Raw genomic sequence first — 20493 nt, forward strand, 5'->3', positions numbered from 1 at the left:
GGGTTCAAGTGATTCTCCTGCCTCGGCCTCCCCATTAGCTGGGACTACAACAGGCTCCCGCCACCATACACGGCTAATTTTTTGTGTTTTTCATAGAGACGGGGTTTCACCATGTTAGCCAGGATGGTCTCCATCTCCTGACCTCGTGATCTGCCCGCCTCGGCTTCCCAAAGTGCTGGGAATTCAGACGTGAGCCACCATGCCCAGCCAGCCCCATAAATTCTTGATAGCAATTTTCCTGAGGTACTCAAGTTTTACTAGAAAAACATAGCATCATGTTTTGATTCATTAGTTGTCTAGATGCTCACCCTCCTGTATTATCATTCTGGCTAACTATTAAGTACCATTACTCCCAGATTGAATTTATGACACCTGCTGCCCACCATGCCCATTAATCAAACAATAAGGGCAGGGCAAACTGCTGTCTCATGTTGTTTCAAACTGCCCCACTTCCTTCCTCTTCCATCTTATGTTATTAATGAAAGAGTTTGACAATACTTAAATGTTAGTGAAAATAAGAGAAAAGTCATTTGTATCTTTAGGTGAGGGTGTAAATTGAAGGACATTTTGCCAAATCTAACAATTCCAATGTACATATCCTTTGACCCAGCAATTCCACATCTAGGATTATATCCTTAGATATGTTCTAAGAAGAATGCAAGGATGAGTGTGAGAACACCCTGGAGAGCAAGATATGCAAGATACTTAGACATTTAGATGTGCCACACACAATAGGGGTGAATGAGAAGAAGGATCTACCCACTGGGACTGAGGTCTCTCAGTTCTGCTAAATTAGAAAAAGGAACAGTTTTTTTTTTTTTTTTTTTTGATAGGGAGTCTCATTCTGTCTCCCATGCTGGAGTGCAGTGGCGCGGTCTTGGCCCACTGAAACCTTTGCTTCCCAGGGTCAAGCGATTCCCCTGCCTCAGCTTCCTGAGTAGCTGGGATTACAGGTGTGTGCCACTATGACCATCTAATTTTTTATATTTTTAATAGAGACAGAGTTTCACCATGTTGGCCAGGCTGGCCTCGAACTCCTGACCTTATGATCTGCTTGCCAGGTGTGAGCCACTGCGCCTGGCAAAAAAGGAACAGTTTTGAAGAATTTGATTTCATTTGAACTTTAAGAATGAAATTAAAAGAGATGTGCTTGTTTATGTGTTTAGAGGTATACATTCAATGTGTCATTTGTGGAGAGCTACTGAAGAAACTCAGTCTGCTCACCTGAGGACCTGGGAAGGAGACCTGCTTTTCATTTGTGTCCTAGTGTGGTGTTGGAATTTATTTTACCTCCATGTGAATTACCTTTTTTTTTTTTTTTTTTTTTTTTTGAGACACAGTTTTGCTCTTGTTGCCCAGGCTGGAGTGCAATGGCGTGATCTTGGCTCACCGCAACTTTTGCCTCCCGGGTTCAAGCGATTCTGCCTCAGCCTCCCGAATAGCTGGGATTACAGGCATGTGCCACCACACCTGGCTAATTTTGTATTTTCAGTAGAAAAGGGGTTTCTCCATGTTGGTCGGGCTGGTCTCGAACTCCTGACCTCAGGTGATCTGCCCACCTCTGCCTCCAATAGTGCTGGGATTACAGGTGTGAGCCACCGTGCCTGGCCCTTGAATTACTTTTATTGCATTAAGTCAAAGGGGAGGACCAGATAGCTGATGACATCATTGTGAGATAGACTGGGAACCAATAGTAGGGAATCGGATACTGGGAAACACTGGATGCAGCGTGCCCACATTTTGCCCTTAGCTCTGGGGCCTCTTAACTTGGTAATGATCTGATTTGGGTTTTTTTTTTCCTCTAGGAGGGAAGGTTCCTGGGAAGGGAAGATAGAATCTATTTTTAATCTTAAGAAAACATAGCTCAATGTAGTAATTTTGGGCCCTAGTGTGACATTTTCTTCCATTATAACCCAAGTCACTTTTAAAACAAAATCCTTTTTTTGTATATTTTGTGTTTGTAATGTTTCTAGAGGAAAATGCTTTTAAAGTATCCTCACTTCCCTTCGTAAACTTGGGAGGGCTTGGGACCTGGTGGGGTATGTGTTTTGAATCATGCTGTCTGGGGGATTAGTGCCTGGAATCCAGATTCCTACTGGACAAAGTGCTGGGGTTTGAGGTAAGTGGGGTGGGGTAGGGGGAGGGTTATATAGCTGTCACAGATTACAGAGCTTACCTGCTGACTGCTTCACAATTGTTGGTACATACACGTGCTTTGGTATGGACGTCCTGAGAGGGGACTTGGACCATGACCTGTGTTCCTTTCTCTTACCACTTGTTTTTTTCCATTTTGGCTGGGCGCGGTGGCTTACGCCTGTAATCCCAGCACTTTGGGAGGCCGAGGCAGACGGACCACGAGGTCAGGAGATCGAGACTATCCTGGCTAACACGGTGAAACCCCGTCTCTACTAAAAATAGAGAAAATTACTGAGGTGTGGTGGCAGGTACCTGTAGTCCCAGCTACTTGGGCGGCTGAGGCAGGAGAATGATGTGAACCCGGGAGGTGGAGCTTGCAGTGAGCCGAGATCGCGCCACTACCCTCTAGCCTGGGCGACAGAGTGAGACTCTGTCTCAAAAAAAAAAAGTTTTTTTTTTGATATAACTTTAAATTTACAGAAAAATTGCAAGAATAATTCAAGAAACTCCCAAATACTCTATCTAGAGTCACCATTTGTTTGCATTTTGCTGTGTTTGCTCTGTCATTCTCTTTTCTATCTATACCTTTTTTTCTGAACCATCTATGAGTAATTGACAGAAATCATGCCTCTTTATTCCTAATTTTTTTATTCTTTTATTTTTTTTTTTTGGGACAGGGTCTTGCTCTGTCACCTAGGTTGGAGTGCAGTGATGAGATCTTGGCTTATTGCCACCTCCGCCTCCCAAGCTTGAGCGATCTTCCTGCCTTAGCCTCCCGAGTAGCTGAGACTGCAGGTGCAGGCTACCATGCTGGCCTGATTTTGTATTTTTTTGTAGAGATGGGGTTTCACCATGTTGCCCAGGCTGGTCTCAAACTCATCAGTGCAAGCTATCTGCCCTTCTCAGCCTCCCAAAGTGCTGGGATTACAGACATGAGCCACAACACCTGGCCTACTCCTAAATTCTTTTTTTTTTTTTTTTTTTTTTTGAGACGGAGTCTCACTCTGTTGTCTTGGTTGGAGTGCAGTGGCACGATCTTGGCTCACTGCAACTTCTGCCTCCCAGGTTCAAGCGATTTTCCTGCCACAATCTCCCTGAGTAGCTGGGACTACAGGCGCGCACTACTATGCCTGGCTAATTTTTGTACTTTAGTAGAGACAGGTTTTGCCATGTTGGCCAGGCTGGTCTCGAACTCCTGACCCAGGTGGTCCGCCTGCCTCAGCCTTCCAAAGTACAGGCGTGAGCCACCATGCCTGGCATTTTTTTCTATTTTTAATAGAGATGGGGTCCCACTATGTTGCCGGGGCTGGTATCAAACTCCTGGGTTTAAGTGATCCTCCTGCCTCAGCCTCCCGAAATGCTGGGATTACAGGTATGAGCCACCGCTCCCAGCCAAGTTGTTTTTTTTTTTTTTTTGAGACAGAGTCTCATTCTTTCGCCCAGGTTGGAATGCAGTGGCGTGTTTTTGGCTCACTGCAGCCTCTGCCTCCTGGGTTCAAGCAGTTCTCCTGCCTCAGCCTCCCAAGTAGCAGGGATCATAGGCACCTGCCACTATGTCCTGCTATTTTTTTTTTCTTTTTTTTGAGACGGAGTCTCGCTATGTTGCCCAGGCTGGAGTGCAGTGGCGCGATCTTGCTCACCGCAAGCTCTGCCTCCCGGGTTCACGCCATTCTCCTGCCTCAGCCTCCCAAGTAGCTGGGACTGCAGGCGTCCGCCAACACGCCTGGCTAATTTTTTGTATTTTTAGTAGAGACGTGGTTTCACTGTGTTAGTCAGGATGGTCTCGATCTCCTGACCTTGTGATCTGCCCGCCTCGGCCTCCCAAAGTGCTAGGATTACAGGCATGAGCCACCGTGCCCGGCCTTTCCTGCTATTTTTGTATTTTTAGTAGAGACGGGGTTTCGCCACATTGGCCAGTCTGGTCTCAAACTCCTGACCTCAAGTGATCCTCCCGCCTTGGCTTCCCAAAGTACTGGGATTACAGGCGTGAGCTGCCTCGCCTGGCCCCAAGTCTATTCTTTTTTTTTTTTTGAGACGGAGTCTCACTTTGTTGCCCAGGCTGGAGTGCAGTGGTGAGATCTCGGCTCCCTGCGACCTCTGCCTCCCGGGTTCAAGCAATTCTTCTGCCTCAGCCTCCTGAATAACTGGGATTATAGGCATGGGCCACCAAGCCCAGCTAATTTTTGTATTTTTAGTAGAGACGGGGTTTCACCATGTTGGTCAGGCTGTTCTCGAACTCCTGGCCTTGTGATCTGCCTGCCTTGGCCTCCTAAAGTGCTGGGATTACAGGCGTGAGCCACCGTACCCCGCCTGGCTCCAAGTCTATTCTTAAGACCACAGAACTTTTGATTTAAGATTCACTGGACAGATACATAACAATACATAAAATAAATGTTTTATTTACAAAATAAGACCTTTAAGTAGTTAGCTGCCAGTTGAAATAATGATTTGGACTGGATGCGGTGGTTTATGCCTGTAATCCCAGCATTTTAGGAGGCTGAGGTGGGAGAATTGCTTGAGCCTAGGAATTTGAGACCAGCCTGGGCAACGTGGTAAGGCCCCATCTCTACAAAAGATAAAAAATTAGCCAAGTGTGGTGGTGCCATGTTTGTAATCCCAGCTATTTGGGAGGCTGAGGTAGGAGGATCACTTGAGCCTGGGAGAGTGAGGCTGCAGTGAGCCATCATCGTGTCACTGCACTCCAGCCCAGGTAACAGAGTGAGACCCTGCATCTTTAAAGGAAAATTTAAAATGGGATAAATGCAGGAGATCTTCCATCTTATCAAAAGGGTGCTATTATAATTTATATATTTTTAAGTACTGGATGGGGAGGTGGAGTAGCAGCTCCAAGGTACTTTTCAGTGGTGGCCTTAATCTGCTGATGCATGGAAGGTGTGTTCTTCTTCCAGATAGCCCTGGGATCTCCTGAATTTCCAGGTTGGGCTACTCAGGCATGGATTGACTCCTACAGTTCAGGCGGATGGAGATCCCACCAACCCACAGCTTAATTCTTCAGATGCTTTATCTTCATTTCTCATGTATCTTCAGTTGGCTTCTAATGTGAGCACATAAATGCCCTGCAGAATTTCTTTCCCATCTTTGTGTAAATCATTATTTTTATTCTTTTTTTTTTTTTTTTGAGACGACAGGGTCTTGCTCAGTCACCCAGGCGGGAGTGCAGTGGCATGATCATGGCTCACTGCAACCTCAACCTCCCAGGCTCAAGCGATCCTCCCACCTCAGTAGCTGAGTAGCTGAGATTATAGGCATGCGTCACCACACTCAGCCAATTTTTTCATATTTTGTAGAGACAGAGTCTCCCCGTGTTGCCCAGGCTGATTTCAAACTCCTGGGCTCAAGCAATCCATCAACCTTAGCCTCCCAAAGTGCTAGGATTACAGGCATGAACGACTGTGCCTTGCCTGCTTTTCATTTTTAATCCTTGGGTTCTAAAATGCGAGAATTAATTTCCAAGTAATTAGTATGGAATGGAATCCCACTTTTTCCTGTGTGCTGAGAGAATGATCAAAGATCACAGAAAAGAGATGGAGACAGAAGAAGGTGAGAGCAAGGGCATCTTTAAGGATTTCTTCAGTCTTGTTAATCTGGGTGTAAATTCTGTGTGGCTGACAGCCCCTGAGGATCCCTTGAAGTTTTGAGGAGGAGGAAAGCGCTTGAGAGTAATGGGTTTTCTTGATTTTACTTTGTATAGAAGAGCCTGAACTGGACATGTCTCCAGATATGTGCTGTGGTCTTTAACAAGCAGCCCAACATCCTTTGCTGGGGAAGGCCAGCAATGTGAGAGCTAGTGGGGCCTGGCCCAGGAGCCTTGCGTTCACCAGGTCACTGGGAACTGGTGCTCTCTGATGCACCTCTATGCAAGCCTGATTCTGAAGTCAGATGTGGTGGGCATCCCTGTCCATAGTGTTGGCCTGGCCCACCATTTCACTGGTCATAGAATGGCTGTAGCTTTGCAGAGCAGGGATTGCGAGAATGGAAGAATGTCTTTTGGCTCTTCTGCTCTAGCTTTTGGAAGTACGTCAGAGAAGTTTGTGATTTTTTAGGATTTGTAGCTGTGGCAAGGCTGAAGCAGGTAAAAGGGCCAATTAGAACCATCTGTGGGAGGGAAGGAATTCTGTTAGCAGGGAGGAAAACCTGAGCAAAGGGAGTGGGTGGTAGTTTTGTCTTGTTCTTTTATAAACACAGTGTGTTGATATGGCAGTTCCTGGCATGGGTGAAATGTTTTTGATGGTTGAGCATTAAGAATGTAGCCAAAAACAAGAATGTGGCTAAAAGCAAGTCACCACTTTAAACACTGAAGATTGAAGCATTTGCCTAGATAAATATTCTGCAGTGAATATGCCAGAACTCCCACATACCTGTTTGGCTCCTGAGGCATTGTGCTTAGGGTCCCAGGCCTTTATTACAGGGCTGCTGGCAGGGTCAAGGGCTGGGTTGCCTGGAGCTTCCCTGACATTTCGCCTCACTCCTCTGTTTTGGAGTCTAATTGGCCCATTAAGTCAGAAAGGCTACCAGCCAGCACACTTTTTCTAAATTTAATTCATCATTGCTAGATTAGCATATTAATTTTGAGCTATGGCACTTATTTTTAATCTTTCGTAGTGTAATGGAAAAAATACCAGAAAGCTCAGCATTGAACTTCAAAGTGTGAAATCAAGTGATCATTGTCTTTATGCTTGGTGAATTATTATTATTATTATTATTATTTTTGGAGACAGAGTCTTGCACTGTCATCCAGGCTGGAGTGCAGTGGCGTGATCTTGGCTCACTGCAACCTCCGCCTCGCAGGTTCAAGCGATTCTCCTGCCTCAGCTTCCTGAGTAGCTGGGACTACAGGTGCCTGCCACCACGCCCAGCTAATTTTTGTATTTTTAGTAGAGACGGGGTTTCACCATGTTAGCCAGGATGGTCTCGATCTCTTGACCTTGTGATCCACCCGCCTCAGCCTCCCAAAGTGCTGGGATTACAGGTGTGAGCCACCGGCGCTTGGCTGCTTGGGGAATTATTTAGGGGATTTAGTGGAATTTCCTTTCCTGTACTCTGTGGGCATCTGCTGAGTACCTGCTTGGTGCCAGGCATCTACTGGGAGAGAAAGCAGCAGAGTCAATGCTGTCAGGACCCCTGCAGTGGACCTCTTCTCCCCCTTTTCTCTCAAGGGAACCATTGGCATCCAGCCTTGACCCCCAGTAGACACTGATCATCCAGCCCCCACAGGGTAGCCCCACTGTACCTTTGTACTGAGTTGGGGAGGGGATGGGATAGCCAGGGGGAATTTGGGGAAGTCAGAAGGCAACTTTCAGTTTCTATTAGAGTAAGCACTTGGAAAATGGCTGTTTATAATGTATTAGTATAAATACTTGGTTTGTTACCACTTGTGTTTCCTGATTTAGTAATGTATATAAATCTTAATTGAATATTTTTGTGTGAAACTTGGAAAGACTGCATCTATAGCAAATAAAGCCTCACACCTAGCACAGGGTAGGTAGTTGGTAAACATGTGCTGAAGTGTTAATTGTTGGGCTGTCTTCAGAGAATTTTAGTTTGCTTTAATTGCATTTTTTGATGCAACACGGGTGCAAGGGTGTGGTAATTCATTCCCACTTGGATTCTGCTGAGGCTGGCCACCCACCTCTCAGACTTATTCCCCCACCACCACTCCACCTCCTACTCTAGCTGCTGCAGCCAAATGGACAGTTAGGGCCGGGCACAGTGGCTCATGCCTGTAATCCCAGCACTTTGGGAGGCTGAGGCGAGCGGATCACAATGTCAGGAGTTCGAGACCAGCCTGGCCAATACGGTGAAACCCTGTCTGTACTAAAAATACAAAAATTAGCTGGGCGTGGTGGCAGGCACCTGTAACCCCAGCTACTCAGGAGGCTGAGGCAGGAGAATTGCTTGAACCCGGAAGGCAGAGTTTGCAGTGAGCCGAGATCGTGCCACTTGCACTCCAGCCTGGGCGACAGAGCGAGACTCCGTCTCAAAAAAACAAAAACAAAAAAACAGAAAAAAAAAAAACCCAAATGGATGGTTTGGCCTGGTCCTTGTCTTTGGCCTCAGTTTATCCTTTTCTGTCTTCAGTGTCTTACCTGGGCACTGGTGATTAAAGTACTGGACCATGTCATCACGGGGATATGCCCCTAAAAGCCTCCTAAAGTATTTTCTTCTGAAGTCTAATTGGTGTAACTAAGTAATGTTTTCTAAAATATTGTGGCAAAATATACATAACATAAAGATGGTGTATTTATTTATTTATTTTGCTTTGTCACCCAGGCTGGAGCACAGTGGTGGAGTCATGGCTCATGGTAGCCTCAACCTCCCAGGCTCAAGCAGTCCTCCCACCTCAGGCTGAGTAGCTGGGACTACAGGTCCATGCCTACGTACTTGGCCAATTTTTTAAATTTTTTAAATTTTTTTTTTTTTTGAGATGGAGTCTCACTCTGTCGCCCAGGCTGGAGTGCAGTGGCGCGATCTCGGCTCACCACAACCTCCACCTCCCAGGTTCAAGCAATTCTGCTGCCTTAGCCTCCTGAGTAGCTGGGATTACAGGCGTGTGCCACTGCGCCTGGCTAATTTTTTTTTGTATTTTTAGTAGAGACAGGGTTTCACCATATTGGCCAGGCTGGTCTTGAACTCCTGACCTTGTGATCTGCCTGCCTTGGCCTCCCAGAGTGCTGGGATTACAGGAGTGAGCCACTGTGCCCGGCCTAAATTTTTTTTTTTTTTTGGCACAATCTCGGCTCACTGCAACCTCTACCTCCCAGGTTCAAGCAATTCTCCTGCGTCAGCCTCCTGAGTAGCTGGGACTACAGGCATGCACCACAACACCCAGCTAATTTTTGTATTTTTAGTAGAGATGGGGTTTCACCATGTTGACCAGGATGGTCTCCATCTCTTGATCTCGTGATCCACCCGCCTCGGCCTCCCAAAGTGTTGGGATTATAGGTGTGAGCCACTACGCCTGGCCTAAATTTTTTTTTGTAGAGATGGGGGTCTCACTATGTTGTCCAGGCTTATATTTTAATATACCGTCTTAACCATTAAAAACGTTTTTTTTAGGGGCTGGCTGTAGTGGCTTGTCCCTATAGTCCCAGTGCTAGAGGAGGCTGAGGCAGGAGGATTGTTTGAACCAGGAGTTTGAGACCAGCCTGGGCAACATAGTGAGACCCTGTCTCTACAAAATAAAAACTAAAAAATGGCCGAGCATGATGGTTCACACCTATAATCCCAGCACTTTGGGAGGCTGAGGTGGGTAGATCACCTGAGATCAGGAGTTCAAGACCAGCCTGGCTAACATGGTGAAACCCCATCTCTACTAAAAATACAAAAATTAGCTGGACGTCATAGTGGGCACCTATAATCCCAGCTACTGGAGAGGTTGAGGCGAGAGAAGCTCTTGAACCCAGGAGGCGGAGGTTGCAGTGAGCCGAGATTGTGCTGCTGCACTCCAGCCTGGGTGACAGAGCAAGACTCCGTCTCAAAAAAAAAAAAAAAAAAAAAAAAAAAAATTAAAAAATGAGCCAGGCATGGTGCTGTGAACCAGTAGTCCCAGCTGTGGGAGGCTGAGGCAGAAGGATCACTTGAGCCCAGGATTTTGAGGTTACAGTGAGCTATTACTGTACCACTGTACTCCACCCTGGGTGATAGATTGAGAGACTGTCTCTCAAAAAAAATAAAAATAAAAATAACCCCAAGCCCACCTTTTTAAATTGTGAAAAACACAATATAAAACTTAACCATCTTCAAAGTCAAGTATACTGTTCGGTAATAAATAATGTTTAACGCAGTGTATGGACTTCAGTGGAATGTAGAAGGAATTCTTTCAGTGAGCCCCATTACGTACCATGTTAAAATCTACTCAGATTAAAAGCCATGGTTCAGTGGAGAATGACTGTTCTGGGTTTTGAACCTTGCTTTTCTTCCCTTTCCCTAGAACATGTCTGCACCTGGGTGGATTTATACCTAGGTTTTAAACCTTTGCTTCTGTCTTTGTTGGAAAAAACCAAACCACCGCCAGCAGAAGCCACTGCCCTTTGTTTATCTGTGATAAGTGAGAATTTGTAAGAATTTTCCAAGTGAGAGAAGTGTTCAAAGTAGCTTTTATGTTTGATAGAATGTGTAGTGCTTGCCTCTCAGGGGTGGTATTTTTTCTCCCACGTATTTTTACCTTTAAATCTCTTGCTGTATATGTGACCCTGGCTCCCTTTGGTTGGTCCTCCAGCTCCCTGATGGTCCTGGGGCTCCCTCCATATCACTGGTGGTATTTCCACATTGCCTGCAGTTTAGGTAGGAACCTGTCCCATGTCAGGGAAACCCTATCTGTCCCCTGAACTGAGCAATTTTAATTTTAGGGTGATACCTTGAATCTTCACCAGTCACTTGACTTCAGACCTTTCTCATCTGACGCCAAGGAGTCAAAAAGGCCTGTTTTTAACTAGAAGCGGAGACATTTGCCGTTTTTTTTTTTTTAATATTTGGAACTCAAATAAACAATGACTTCACACCACTGTTTTCCATTGTGTTGAGTACATCCTGTTGGCCATGATATTGAGCAGTTTTAAACTGGTTAACCTTTCAGAAACTTTATATTAATGTTGGACTGACAGTTAATATTTAACTGGTCAAAGTGTTTTTTGCTAGATTGAACCTGAAGTGGTTAATATTTCTGCTTTTTATGTTTTCCAAAACCATTTAAAATAGGAACATGGTATTTTATTATTTTAATCTGGTTTCAAAATGAATATCCCATTTTCTTTATTATTATTATTATTAATTAATTTTTTTTTTTGAGATAGGTTCTTGCTGTGTCACCCAGGCTGGAGTGCAGTGTTGTAATCTCACTGCAATCTCACCATCCTGGGTTCAAGCAGTTCATTCACCTCAGCCTCCCAAGTAGCTGTGATTACAGGCATGTGCCACCATGCCTGGCTGAACTTTGTACTTTTTTGTAGAAACAGGGTTTTGCCACGTTGCCCAGGCTGGTCTTGAACTCCTCAGCTCAAGCAATCTGCCCACCTCGGCCTCCCAAAGTACTGGGATTCTAGGTGTGCGCCACTGCACCTGGCCATTCCTTAAATGTTTTAATGACTGTGGCAAATGATAGCAATTTAACAGCTTAACTACTATTTTTAGGTAGCGTAGCTATTTGGGAGTAGGGGCTCCTAGGAGTGGTGGGATGGGCTACCTCTGCCAAATTTTGTGTGGTTAATAATGGGTTGAGTCTCCCGACTTTTCTTTTATTCTTGGGAAGCAAAAACTAATAGAGAGCTGTTCTTTCAGAGTTTTTAGGTTAAGATGTGTGAAAGTTTCAGAGCCGGGTGCAGTGGCCTGTGCCTGTAGTCTCCTATTTGGGAGGCTGAGGCAGGAGGATCACTGGGGAGTTCAAGGCTGGTGAGCTATAATTGTTTCTGTGAATAGCCACTGCACTCTAGCCTGGGCAACATAGTGAGACCCTGTCTTAAAACTAAAAAGAGAGGTACTTAAAAATATATATATCTGAAAGTTTCATTCACTGTGAGTTTTTCTATGGATAAGGAAACATTAAGTTTATGGCAAATTGAGTTGGTACCACATGTGCATTTGTTCTTCACATCTGTTGAGTGGAAAGCATTTATTAACTGAGTTCCCTGTGTGCGTGGGCACTCATAGCTCTGGGGAGGCAGCCTGAGTGGAACAGAGCCGCCTGTTCCATAAGGCTGTCTGGACAGAATGGGGTCATAAGGGCCTGGCTCCTCATGGGCATCTCCCCTTTCCTCCCACCAAGCAACATCCTTTGGTTGCATCTTCCTGGGGGATGGTATTGGTGGTGGTGACGGGAGGGGCCAGTGGGATCCTTACCTGCTGAACCTTACCCTTGGATGCCTGGTGTCCTTGCCAGTTACTGTATAATGTTTTTGATTTCCTAGTTATATCCCTGATGACTGATCGGATAAACTTTAAATATACCTGCCTCTAGGGTAGCTTTAATATATTTTGGCTACAAAGGTCACTACCTTTTAGGTATTATTGATAACTTGACATTTTACTTCTTCTTTTTTTTTTTTTTTTTTTTTGAGACAGAATCTTGCTCTGTCACCCAGTCTGGAGTGCACTGGTGTGATCTTGGCTCACTGTAGCCTCCGCTTCCCGGGTTCAAGCAATTTTCCTGTCTCAGCCTCCCGAGTAGCTGGGATTATAGGTGTCCGCCACCATGCCTGGCTAATTTTTGTATTTTTAGTAGAGATGGGGTTTCACCATGTTGGCCAGGCTGGTCTTGAACTCCTGACCTCGTGATCTGCCCGCCTCAGCCTCCAAAGTGCTGGTATTACAGGCGTGAGCCACTGCACCTGGCCTGACATTTTACTTCTGCCCATCACTTGAGAGTCCCACATATCACAACTGGGAGGAAGGGAGTGCCTGGTCATTGGCAGATGCGAGCCACTTACTGGCCCTACCCCAACTAGCTCTGGTTCTTCTGGCTGAGGGTGTTTATCTGTAGTGAGTCTCAGGGTCTGGGGTCTGGGGCAGTGCTGAGAGCTTAGACTCAGTTGTGGGTACTGCACTGGGTGCTGGCACAGAGGAATGAGGTTCCCATTCCCACTACTCGAAAAAGAGAGCTTCTGTAGCTCCTGTCAGCCAGTGGTGAATCCAGCTAAGACATGTTCTTGGGCTGCCTTGAGCACTTCCTACTCTCTTTTAGAGGATATAATGTGAATGAGTGTGAGGTGTTAAATTGGGTAGCTGTGTCAGGAAGACTAGGTGGCTGTGGCCAGAATCTTGCCAGAATCTGTGGTTCCCAAGCACTCTTTTCTCCCACATGTTCTGGCCACCAAGCTGTATGTGACCACGACTGAGTATTTACCTCTGTTTGGACCTTGGTCTCTGAACCACGAGGAGGAGGATCTCTGTAGTGTCCCTATCTGAATGACTGAGTGTATGAGTATGAGACTGTGTAAAAAAAACTTCCAGAGGGACATTCTGATACAAGTATATGGATGCAGCCTATCAGATTCCTAGCACAGGCAGACATGACCCTTGCTTATAGGAAGCCAGCATCAGAAAGACAAAAGGGTGTTTTATTACCAAGTGGCAAAAAATTTTTCTCCTTAGAGCATGGAAAACCAACACATAGTAGTTGGAGTTGTGCCCTGAACATCGCCTGCCTGCTAAATGCAGAGCACTTAGTCATGCCCATGAAACAGACACCCCATGTCGTCATGTGTCCGCAGATAGCAGACAGCTTAAGTTCCTGGTAGGGCAGGGTGTGTCTCATAACTGATTGTTTTTAAATAAGCTGAGAATTTTAAAATTGAGAATGAAATTGGAATAGTGAAAGATCAGCTGGATCTAATAAGTGAAGTAAAGACTAAAGATGATGGGAAGAACCTAAAAAAAAGGTCCTGTGTCTCCCCATTCATTCATTAGGTGTATGGTGTATGTCTGGCACTGGATGAGTGCTGGGCACATATTAGAGATTGCAACAGATGTATCCCTGCTCTCCCACAACTTACAGTCTTGTGGGGGTGTTGGTTGAGCTGAGCCATTTACTAAATTAGAATTAAAGTACGTCTGGGCATGGTGGCTCATACCTGTAATCCCAGCACTTTGGGAGGCCGAGGTGGGCAGACCACCCGAGGTCAGGAGTTCAAGACCAGCCTGGCCAACATGGCGAAAGTCTGTCTCCACTAAAAAATACAAAAATTAGCCAAGCGTGGTGGCAGGTTCTTGTAGTCCCAGCTACTTGGGAGGCTGAGGCAGGGAGAATTGCTTCAACCTGGGAGGCAGAGGTTGCAGTGAGCCGAGATCATGCCACTGTACTCCAGCCCGGGTGACAGAGTGAGACTCCCTCTCCAAGAAAAAAAAAAAAAAAGGATTAAAATGCATAAGAAAGGAAAAGGCCAGTAAAGAAAACTGTAGGCCAAGCACAGTGGCTCACGCCTGTTCCCAACACTTTGGGAGGCCAAGGCAGGAGGATTGCTTGAGCCCATGAGTTTGAAACCAGCCTGGGTAATATAGTCTGTATCTCTTCAACAAAATTTGCAAATTAGCCTGGTGTGGTGGCGCACACCTGTAGTTCCAGCTACTTGAGAGGCTGATAGGAGGTTTTCTTGAGCCCAGAGGTTGAGGCTGCAGTGAGCTGTGATTACACCATTTCCAGCCTGGGTGACCAAAAAACCAAAACAAAAACTACACAGAAAAGAGTTGAAGAAAAACCTTCAACTTGGAGCACTTTATAGAGATCTGAGGAGAAGACCCTCACCAGAGTACTGGGAGTGCTGGTTGTTGAGAAGGAGTTCCTGGTGGAGGACCCTTCAGACATCACTGCAAGTTAAATGGTTCTTGGAACTGATGCCCATAGGGCTCCTCCATCTATGTACATGGTCATTTGGTCCCTTTTGCTGAGTGTGGCACTTAACATTGCTGGTGAGCCTGTGGTGGGCAAAAGTGACCCAGCCATCTACTGATGGCAGGGAGGGAAGGTTCCTGCGGAGGAATGGGTCTGAAATCCTGTGAGAGCCACCTGGTCCCATGGGCCTTGGAGTGTGGAACAAGGTAGTAGAGAGGAAAGAGGACAATGTTTTACCTATTACTTATCTCACATTGATGACAGGAATCAATCAAACTATATCGTGCTAAATTGTAAGATATCTTTAACTTTCTTTTTTTTTTTTTTTTTGAGACGGAGTCTTGCTCTGTCGCCTAGGCTGGAGTGCAGTGGTGCGATCTCGGCTCACTGCAAGCTCCGCCTCCCGGGTTCACGCCATTCTCCTGCCTCAGCCTCCCGAGTAGCTGGGACTACAGGCGCCCGCCACCACGCCCGGCTAATTTTTTGTATTTTTAGTAGAGACGGGGTTTCACCATGTTAGCCAGGATGGTCTCGATCTCCTGACCTCGTGATCCACCCGTCTCGGCCTCCCAAAGTGCTGGGATAACAGGCATGGGCCACTGCGCTTGGCCAGGATTTTTTTTTAATTTTGGGATCACAGAATTCAGTCAAGCTCTGCACCTTCATGTGTTTCAAGTACTCAGTAGAGAACATAGCCTAACATCACATACCCCTAAGTATCTGCCACCCAACTACTTTGTCACACCTTAATGTTGTTTCTTTCTTTCTTTTTTTTTTTTTTTTTTTTTTTTTTTTGAGAGTTTTGCCCTTGTTGCCCAGGCTGGAGTGTAGTGGCATGATCTCGGCTCATTGCAACCTCTGCCTCCTGGGTTTAAGTGATTCTCCTGCCTCAGCCTCCCGAGTGGCTGGGATTACAGGTGCTCACCACCACACCTGGCTAATTTTTTTGTATTTTATTTTATTTTATTTTATTTTGAGACAGAGTTTCGCTCCTGTTGCCCAGGCTGGAGTGCAATGGCACGATTTCAGCTCACCGCAACCTCTGCCTCCCAGGTTCAAGTGATTCTCCTGTCTCAGCCTTCAGAATATCTGGGATTACAGGCATGTGCTACCACGCCCAGCTAAGTTTGTATTTTTAGTAGAGATGGGGTTTCTTGATGTTGGCCAGGCTGGTCTGGAACTCCTGACATCAAGTGATCCCCGCCTCGGCCTCCCAAAGTGCTGGGATTACAGGCGTGAACCACTGCGCCCAGCCTGTTCCATATTTTTATAAGATTTAGAAAGTAAAACACAAAGTTGGAGACCCTTTTGAACCCCTCCTTTTCCCCTTGCCCTCCTTTTGCAGTTACCAAAATCTTGAATTTAGTGTTTATGAACCTCTGCATGATTTTCTTATTATACATGAATCCATAAACAATATGTAATTTAAACATTTTACTTACTTATTTTATTTTGTTTTATTTATTTATTTTTTTTGAGAAGGAGTTTTGCTCTTGTTGTCCAGGTTGGGTTGCAATGGCGTGATCTCGGCTCACTGCAACCCCCGCCTTCTGGATTGAAGTGATTCTCCTGCCACAGCCCCCTGAGTAGCTGGGATTACAGGCGCCTGTCACCATGCCCAGCTAATTTTTTTGTATTTTTAGTAGAGACAGAGTTTCACCATGTTGGCCAGGCTGGTCTCGAACTGCTGTCCTCAAGTGATCCGCCTGCCTCGGCCTCTCAAAGTTCTGGGATTACAAGCTTGAGCCACCGCGCCCGGCCTATTTATTTTTTGAGACGGAGTCTCACTCTGTCTCCCACACCAGTGTCTCCAGCACTACCAGGCTGGAGTGGAGTGGCATGACCTCTGCTCACAGCAACTTCCGCCTCCCGGGCTCAAGCGATTCTCCTGCCTCAGCCTCCCATAAACATTTTACCTTAATGGTATTGTATCTTTCTGCAGTGGGCACTTTTCACTAAGCCCCCCCCCTTTGTTTTTTTTTGAGGCAGTGTTTTGCTCTGTCTCCCTGGCTGGAATGCAGTGGCGCGATCTCGGCTCACTGCAACCTCTGCCTCCCGGGTTCAAGCGATTCTCCTGCCTCAGCCTCTGAGTAGCTGGGATTACAGGCACCTGCCACCACACCTGGCTAATTTTTGTATTTTTAGTACAGACGGGGTTTCCCCATGTTGGCCAGGCTGGTCTCGAACTCCTGACCTTGTGATCTGCCCTCCTTGGCCTCCCAAAGTGCTGGGATTACAGACATGAGTCACCGCGCCCGGTCAGCACTTTTTGAGATTTACACATGTTGATACTTGTTTTAGTTTTTTTAATTGTCCTACAGAGTTCCATGATATTCCATGAAAGCCTATTGATATATATTCCAGTACATGGACATTAGGATTGTTTTTAACTTTCCAGTGTTGCAGTGAACATGCGTATGCCGTCTCTCCATATATGTTTGCACTTTCCTGTCTGTGTGCCTAGGAGTGGAAGGGCCCAGCTACATGGTGAGTCTTCTCCAGGGTGCTGGGGCAGCTCACAGCTCCCACCAACAGCCATGTGGTCCTGTCCCCTCAGTGGTGTCACATTGGAACATTTTGGCCCATCTGATTGGTGTGGAAAGGTTTTTGCTGTTACTTTAATTTTCTTTTCCCTGATTATTGGTAAGGTTGAGCATCCTTTTTGTAAGTTTACTGCTATTCAGGTTTTCTTCTCTGTGAATTACTTGTTGGTTCGTTCTTCCTATCTTCAGCCCATTTTTATTGTTTTAGGTTGCTTGATATTTTTTGATAAGGATTCATTACCTATCACATGCATTGAAAAAGCTCTTTCCCAGCCTGTGGTTAGCCATTTTTTTCTTTCTTTAAGGTGTCCTTTAGGCATTAAAAATTATTGGCCAGGCCTGGTGGCGCATGCTTGTAATCCCAGAAGTTTGAGAGGCCAAGGTGGGTGGATTGCTTTAGCCCAGGATTTTGAGACCAGGCTGGGCAACATGGTGACACTGTCTCTACAGGTACAAAAACATTAGCCAGGTGTGGTAGCACATGCCTGTGGTCCCAGCTATTTCGGAAGCTGAGGTGGGAGGATCGCGTGAGCCCGGGAGGTCGAGGCTGCACTGCGCTGTGATTGTGCCATTGCACTCCAGCCTGGGCCACAGAGTGAGACCCTGTCTCAAAAAAAAAAAAAGAAAAAAGAAATTTAAAGGTTTTTTTTTGAGACAGAGTCTTACTGTGTCAGATTTAAAATTCAAATTCAAATTTATCTTAAGATTTAAAAGATTTTTTGAGATAATTGTGAATTCACAGTTGTTAGAAGAGGGATCATATGTACAGTTACCCAGTTCCCCCCATGGTAACATCTTGCAAAACTATATAGTACAATATATATCACAGGCAGGATATTGGAAATGGTATAGTCAAGGTACAGAACATTTCCATTGCCACAGGATATTTTATGTTGTCCTTTTATAGCCGCATCTGCCTCCTTCACACTCTGACCCCCTTCTGTAACTCCTGGCACCCACTAATCAGTTCTCTGTTTCTATAATTTTGTCATTCAAGAATGTTATAAAAATGAAACTATATAGTATAGTATGTAACCTTTTGGGGTTGGCTTTTTTTTTTTCACTTAGCAATATTGCTTGGAAATTCATCCAAGTTGTTGAGCGTATCCATAGTTCATTCATTTTTATTGTTTATTAGTATTCCATGGTATGCATGTACCATAGTTTGTTTAATCATTCACCCATTGAAGGACATCTGGGTTGTACCATTTGTTGAAAAGGCAATTTTTTCCCCGTTGAATTGCTTTTGCATTGTTGTCAAAAATCACTTGGGTATATTTGTGTATGTCTATTTCTGGATTCCCTATTATATTCCATTTGTCTATGTATCTGTCCCTCCACCAATACAGTCTTTTTTTTTTTTTTTTTTTTTTGACGGAGTCTCACTCTGTTGCTCAGGCTGGAGTGCAGTGGCACGATCTCGGCTCACTCCAACCTCTGCCTCCTGGGTTCATGCCATTCTCCTGCCTCAGCCTCCCCAGTAGCTGAGTAGCTGGGACTACAGGCGCCCGCTACCACGCCCAGCTAATTTTTTTTTTCTTTTTTTGTATTTTTAGTAGAGACGGGGTTTCACCATGTTAGCCAGGATGGCCTCGATCTCCTGACCTCGTGATCCGCCCGTCTCGGCCTCCCAAAGTGCTGGGATTACAGGTGTGAGCCACTGTGCCCAGCTGTATTCCCTATTATATTCCACTGGTCTATGTATCTGTCCCTCCACCATTACAGTCTTCTTCTTTTTTTTTTTTAATTTTAAAATTACTATTGTTATTTTTGAGACAGGGTCTTGCTCCGTTGCCCAGGCTGGAGTGCAGCCTGGAGTGTGAACGTGGCTCACTGAGCCTTGACCTGCTGGGCTCGAGCGATCCTCCCACGTAGCTGAGGCCACAGGTGCATGCCACCACACTTGGCTAATTTTTAAAATTTTTGTAGAGATGAGGTCTTACTGTGTTGCCCAGATTGGTTTCTAACTCCTGGGCTCAAGTGATGCTTCTGCCTCAGCCTCCCGGATTGTTGGGATTATAGGTATGAGCCACTGCACCCCGCCCTTATTTTTTTTTAATTACTATGTTGCCAAGGCTGGTGTCAAACTCCTGGGTTCCTCCGTCAGCCTCTTGCGTAGCTGGGATCACAGGTGTATGCATAGTTTTCAGCATACAAATTCTGTACATGTTTTGTTAGATTTGCACCTAAGTAATTTTTTTGAATAGTTTAAATGATACTGTATTTTTAATTTTGGTGTCCACATGTTGCAGTATATAGAAATACAATTGATTTTTGAATGTTTTTGTGTTCTGTGACCTTGTTGAACTCACTTATTATAGAACTGATATAGGACTATAAGGAGTTTTCTTATGGATTCTTTGGCATTTTCTACATAGACAATTATGTCATCTGCAAATAAGGGCAATTTTATTTTTTCTTTTCCAATCTGTATGCCAAACTTTTTTTTTTGAGACGGAGTTTCGCTCTTGTTGCCCAGGTTGGAGTGCAATGGCGCCATCTTGGCTCACCGCAACCTCCACCTCCCAGGTTCAAACAATTCTCCTGCCTCAGCCTCCTGAGTAGCTGGGCATGCACCACCATGCCTGGCTAATTTTGTATTTTTTTTTTTAGTAGAGATGGGGTTTCTCCATGTTGGCCAGGCTGGTCTCGAACTCCCGACCTCAGGTGATCCACCTGCCTCGGCCCCCCAAGGTGCTGGGATTATAGGCGTGAGCCACCACGCCCGGCCTATTTTTTTTTCTTTTTTGAGTCAGAGTTTCACTCCTGTTGCCCAGGCTGGAGTGCAATGGCTTGATCTTGGCTCACTACAACCACTGCCTCCTGGGTTCAAGCGATTCTCCTGCCTCAGCCTCCTGAGTAGCTAGGATTACAGGTGCCCGCCACCACGCCTGGCTAATTTTTTGTATTTAGTAGAGATGGGGTTTCACCATGTTAGTCAGGCTGGTCTTGAACTCCTGACCCGGGTGATTCACCGGCCTCAGCCTCCCAAAGTTCTGGGATTACAGGCGTGGGCCACTGCACCTGGCCACTATACTTTTTTTCTCACTTTATTGCACTAGCTAGAACTTCTAGCATTATGTTGTGTATGAATGGTGATAGTGGACATTCTTTGCCTTGTTTCTGTTCTTAAGGATAAATCACTCAGTTTGTCACCAGTAAATACAATGTTAGCTGTAGGGGTTTTTGGTAGATGCTCTTTATCAAGTTGAAGAAGTTCCCCTCTGTTCCTATTTGTCTGAGAGTTTTTTTATTATGAATCAGTGTTGAATTTTGTCAGACACTTTCTCTGCATCAATTGGTATGACCATGTGATTTTTTTTCTGTAGCCTGTTAATATGGTTAATTTTCAAATATTGAGCTGATTAATTTTCAAATATTGAGCTCTCCTTGCATCTCTGGAATAAGTACCACTTGGTCGTGGTATATATTTCTTTTAATATATTGCTGAATTCTGTTTGATCATGTTTT

At 45.3% G+C, this 20493-nt stretch overlaps 1 protein-coding gene across 15 annotated transcripts in view; it reads left to right on the forward strand.

Moving 5' to 3' along the window:
- The window catches only part of DAG1 (dystroglycan 1), a 68919-nt gene that overhangs the window by 19539 nt on the left and 28887 nt on the right, over positions 1–20493 (forward strand). For 2 of the 15 annotated variants that reach the window (XM_063602361.1, XM_034956461.2), the window contains one exon: positions 5046–5196. The exons of 12 other annotated variants lie outside the window; for them this stretch is intronic. The gene's annotated coding sequence lies outside the window, so the exon portion shown is untranslated. The remainder of the gene's footprint in view (positions 1–5045; positions 5197–20493) is intronic. One more of the 15 variants, XM_055109960.2, reaches the window with a different exon arrangement.

The sequence above is a fragment of the Pan paniscus genome, chromosome 2, assembly GCF_029289425.2.
Source record: "Pan paniscus chromosome 2, NHGRI_mPanPan1-v2.0_pri, whole genome shotgun sequence".
Taxonomy (NCBI): domain Eukaryota; kingdom Metazoa; phylum Chordata; class Mammalia; order Primates; family Hominidae; genus Pan; species Pan paniscus.